Source organism: Lepeophtheirus salmonis, chromosome 13 (assembly GCF_016086655.4).
Source record: "Lepeophtheirus salmonis chromosome 13, UVic_Lsal_1.4, whole genome shotgun sequence".
Taxonomy (NCBI): domain Eukaryota; kingdom Metazoa; phylum Arthropoda; class Copepoda; order Siphonostomatoida; family Caligidae; genus Lepeophtheirus; species Lepeophtheirus salmonis.
In genome coordinates this window covers 38,923,216-38,929,300 of record NC_052143.2, presented here as the reverse complement: position 1 = coordinate 38,929,300, position 6,085 = coordinate 38,923,216, and positions in this window count along the sequence as shown.

Sequence of the window (6,085 nt, the reverse complement as noted above, 5' to 3'; positions counted from 1 at the left end):
TATTTATTTTTGTTTTTCTTATTACACTAATTTGATTAACTACTTTGTCCCCAGTTAAAAAAACCAAAGGAAAATTAATTTTAACCAAAAATGACAACATATACCATAATTCTCATTTACTTATTTCTTAAAGCGAAATATCCTTGAGGCAATATTGCCTTAAGGAAAAAATGTCCTGAAGCAAAATAGTTTAAGGTAAAATTTCCTTGCGTCGTTGATGTATTAGGGATTATCTATAACTAATTGTAGAAAATAATAGTGTCCATATCTCTGGAGTTTATGATCCAAATTGATCTCAAATTTTGCGAATTGTCATAACTAAATAGTATCGATACGTTGTAGAAAATAAGATAATGTAGGTAAAACCTGTTTTGGGATGGAATGACCCTGTAATGAATGTACACTTTTGAGAAGCGTGGCCTGGAGGGACTGTAGCCCCCCCCCCCCACAACCCCCAAATTAAGGAATGTTTGCTTTTTTCTAGAAATTTTAATATTCGATTTTTTTTTTACAAAAAAATTAATTTAATTTTTCAATTTAAAAAAATTATAATAATTTTCTGTGACTAGCTATAGATTTGTGCCTTTTTTTGCAAAAAAATTTATATTAAATGTAAAATAATTTATAATTATATAATAATGAATATCTTATTTTTTATGGACAAGAAGATAAAGCAAATCAATGAATGACTTAATATATAGAGTATCCAAAAATTTATTTAATTTTTATGCAGTAAAGTATTGTTGGGGGAGTTATCTTCTATGTAATTCAAGCAACATTTGTATGTTCAATCCGGGGAATTCCGGGAACTACCACTAGAAGTAATTAAAAGTAAAATACGGATCAGATATATTGTATTTAACCCTTTTAAAATGTCAATATCCAAATCTAATGAAACATTGGTCTTCCTTACATTTTTTTTATTAAAGATTTTAATCTAAGAGTATCTTTTAATTTTTAAACAAAAACTTATTATTCACTCCGGATATTGTTAAAGGTATTTACTTCCAAAGAATTACCCACGAAAAAAGTATCATAATATAAAGTATGCACTAAACACCTATAAAAGATGAGGACTCTTTGACTCCAATGGTGCAGAAAGGTAGAAAAAGTACTTCGATATAATTTCATATTTTTATAATTCTATAGTTCACTTAATCATGATTTTCAAACTATTAAATTCACAATGAGTTTCTAAATCTTTTCATTTTGTTTTTCCCCTTTTTCAATTCCAATCCACTCAAACAACGAATGTCAACACCAAGGTATATGTATCAAATTGTATTTTAAAAAGGAAGCTATAAATAAACAAAGTCAGGGCATGAAATTCAAAGCCAAAAATTACCTGCTATAATTACTCAATGTATAGTTATAAAGTACTATAAAAACACAAAGTATTTTATTACTGCGTTAAGAAATAAATGTCACATTACGAATATTAGGCGTGCAGGCTGTTAAAATCAAATCGGTGCATTTTTCAAAAATATTTTAATTGTCAATGAGGCCACATTTTTCGGTGGATTTACTTGGAAATTGGCTTGAATTGTACATATGAATGCTGAGAAAGAGCTTATTTGATGTGTATTTTACCCATCTTCTTCAATAATATATGAAAAAACTTTATGAAACATCATCAATATGCACAACAGAGACTGTAAGAACACCGTAGGCTGACAAGTTGGGATTTTTTATTTTAATATTTTGTCTCACTAGGAGGCCTATTAACTATCATCTTTTTATAAATTGTTTATGTTAGGTACTAGGTTTTCTGATATATGTTGAGGTGTTTTTTGTGTAATTGTTGATTTGTAAGATTTTACAGGTCTAACGAGCAAATTAATTTTAAAATATAATGTTTATCTATGTTTTATTCTAATTTACAAATTTTCTTTTATTCATTTTACAAATGTGTACATATTTTAACTTTTTTAGTGTGTATGTGCATGTGTGAATAAATAAAGACCTAGTTGAGAAAAAAAAGGATGGATCTGGGGGCTGGAAGGAAGACCCGGCGTTAATGAGGTAGTTCCTTGGCATGATGTTCATTGTCTCCTTCGTAGAGGCAATCAGAAAGTCCTTGATGCTATAAAATGTTCGATTTGTCTTAGATTTAACGTAGCTCTAGAAAAAATAAATTCATCTGATTAAGATCCTGAATGCTAGGGAGCCATATTTTCTTCCTAAATGAAGTCATATCAGTGCCCACTACCCACTCATTCACTTCAGCGACCTGTCTGAGACATGCTAAGGGAGAGTCTTTTTACAGGGTCTAGATTGGGACGCTATTCACATTTGAGACCTCTTGATTTGAAATTTCCATGTTGTGCGGGACAAATATAATCGTCACGGCGCAACTCGTTCCTCCTCTGTAAATAAAAATCTTCTATATATCTGGATCAGCATGATGCCCAAAACTTCACGAAACTTTGTTGATACAAAAACGTTTCTGCTAATAATAATAATAATAAAATGACGCCATGAGATAGTTGTATCATAAAAAAAACTTATGCGCACGCAACTTCCGCTTTGATCTTAATTTAATTTGAATAATTTATAATTGAAGTGAATGAAGTAATTGGAACATCTCCAAGCTACATACAGAAGGTAATTCATAACTTCTTCTATCAATATTGGTGTGCCCGATATAAAAAAGATCAAAGTATGAAACATTTGCATACTATGCTTAATAAGCCGAAGTCTAAGTGTATCAAGCTTGGAAGACAAAAATTGAGACTCATTGTACAAGCCTACACTGGATATGACCCTTTTCGGGCCTACCTAAGCAAGTGGAAAGACATAACCTCAACGTGCAATGTCTGTTGTGAAGAACTGCAATGTGTGGACCATCTCATCAATAGATGCCCCAGCCTATCTTACGAGAGACATCAGACAATGAATGAGGAAAACAAAAATTTATGAAATGTAAAAAAATTGTTCAAAATATTATTAAACAAAATTTTAATGTAAACTAGGTTTTAGAATCTGCTGTAGTAGCAATACTACCCCGTTGTGTGGTTGTGTTCGTTCCCTTATATTTATAAAATTTTATTTTATGTATGTATGGCCAGCAAAAATGAATATTTAACTACCTAAGTGAGTGAAGTAAATTTTCCTTAGACGGAGTTGGAAAAATTCAGTCTCAGTCTAGGCGTGATCTGCTTTAAATAACAAGAAAAAGTTATAGTTATTTATAACTCTGGGAAACTACAAATATTAAGTATACAGGATTTCCAGATAAAAAAACCCTGGTAGATGTCTATTTTACAACAAATATGATAAGTATGACCTTGGCATACAATATTTTCATGAGGAGGAATGAACTAATGTGTGATACAAATAATATGTTGGATAAATATATATGATTGAGTAAATCTACAAGTCATCATTTTTTCAACCGCAATAGGCAGGCCTGACTAGAAAAGATAAATAAGTTGAGTTGTGTTGAATGTTTGACGGCCTATTACATTGGACTTAATACACACTCGATAGGCAGGTTGTCCATTGAAATCTGAACACTTACTAAATCAATAATTAATGAAGGTTGAGAGATTGAAAATCATTCATATTTCGATATATTAAAGCATACAAAATTAGTTACAAAACAAAACAAACTTGAGCTCCCTAGCCTGCGTACAAGGCGATAAAATGACACTTGAACGTGATTGACGAATTTCTATTCGCACATGCCAAGCAGTTGGACGTCTCAAAGACCACCGTCTACGCCGGCATCCATTCCGAAACGTTGGAGAGGAAGAAGGGCTCTGTCAAAAAGGCCAAACTGGAGGAGTTAAAGAATGCATGCTAGACCAATTCCCTCAAGTCTATGAAAGCCCATACAAAAGATCTCGGGATTTCACACCAGACTGTATATTAAAAATAAATCCATAATTTTTTCAATAAATGAAATTTTTTTATTTAGCATAGTAAGAATGATCAGATTTAGATAAAATATGCACTGTTTTGTTCTATAACTTCTTGCTAATTTGAAGGTAATTTCATAATGCCTCTTTGATAGAAACCCTCGTCCCTATTGGCGAAAACTGGGAAAGTCAATTTTCACAAGCTTCTTTTGAGTCGAATTTTTCATGAACAAAATCATTCGCCATAAAGAGGAACAGGTAGTAATCACTTGGTGCCAGGTCCGGACTATAAGGTGGATGCATAAAAACCTCCCAAACAGCCTCCAGAGCTTCCAACGAGTAAATATCGATGTGTTTGTTCTGGCATTGTCCTGATGGAAAATAATTCCTCTCCATCAGACGGTCCAACTGTTGACAGTGCAACTTTGAATTAAGAGTTTGGCCAAAGAGGAGCAGCTCATTGTAGATGATTCCCACCAAACACACAGGAATATTTTCCTTGCCTTTAATCCTGGCTTGGCTACCATCTGCACCGGGTCACTGCGATTGAACTATGACTGTTTTAGCTACATGTTGTCGTAAGTGATCCACTTTTCATCAGCAGTAACCATCTGCTTCAGGGATGGATCGATTTTGTTGCGATTAAGCAGGGATTTCCAGGTGGATATTCGGTACATTATTTTTTTCTAACTCGTGTGGCACCCATGGATCGAGCTTCTTTTTGAATCCAAGCTTATTTAAATGGTTCCAAACGGTTTTTTGTGCAAAATGTAGCACTTGAGCGATTGAAAGAGCGTTTACATGACTGTCACCTTCCATAATTAAATCCATTTCCATAATTATATCAATGTTTTCGATAATTGCATCTTTTGCATCAAAATTACCGGCACGGAATCGTCGAAAACAAAATTGCACAAAATTGGCTGTTACAGTATACGTACCATAAATATAATTTACATTTTTAGGGGCCTGGGGTACGTTTTCGCCCTTATCAAAGAAAAACTGTAAAATATAGCGGATTTTCTCTTTGCTTGTGCCCATCTTTGATGCTCGATTAAACAATACTGAGCCAAGCAATAATAAAATTATGTCAGAAGTATTTTTATTACAAAATCTTATCTATCTAATGCTTTTGTTTAACCCAATTGGACTTATACCATACGAGATTACTAAAGCTATCTATCGGAAAAATAACTGATTTATTTCTACTAAACAATCACAATCTTAGTTGAAAACGGAGCATAAGTATTTTATAGCTAGATTTAACATTTTTTTAATAGAAAAAATAGCACGAGGAGAAGGCGGGAGCGAGACATATGGTACTACTGAGGATGAGCATTATTTAGGGAGGGGACAAAATTAATTACTGTTAAAAAGAGAAAAACCTTCTACATTGAAAATAACATTATTGCTGCAGGGAAAATATTCTAATTGTGTTTAATATGTATCATATATATATGTCATGCATTTTTAAAGAAACTTACACCAAAGATAGGCAATTATGTTTACTTCAGAGGGAGAATTCAACAGATCGACGACCTATTAAATAATTAACAAAAATGAAGAAAGAGCACACGCAAAAACCATTTTTCCTTTTCTAATTCTTAAAGGTAGTTTTTTGATACCAAGCATGTCCTCCCTCATAATACTGTCACTAACCTTAACGAGTATCAATTGTGTATGACCTTGCTCCTTGAATGACTTAAACTCCCATCACGGTATTAGGTCACTAACATATAAAAAATTACCTTGCATTTTTCTGCTCCCTTCTCTATTAGTGTTTTGAACTTTGATTTTGCTGTATTAAAATAATTTATTGTTAAGTTGTGAACACTATCATCAAATATTAAGAAATAACACAATATTTAGAAGGAATACGTATATTATCCAAACTTTTTTAGGGTCCATTCTTCGTAGCTATGTTATTATTATTCAATAATATGAGATAATTGTTTATAAGTGAATAAAAGCTTTTCCGAATTCAACAAATCAACGTTCAGAATACAACTGAGGGGATAAGGTACAAACGTATCGTCAGTTAAAAACAAAATACCATGTAAGTTTTTACTCGTATGTTGGTGATGTAACGCCGAGTAGAATAGCTTGAATTGAGGGAGAAATAAATATTTTTACCAACAACGATAATCATCTAATAAAAAAATATCTCTGTATTATGTATTAATTATGGATATATAGATTATCACCTTTGGAATCCAAATATTGTT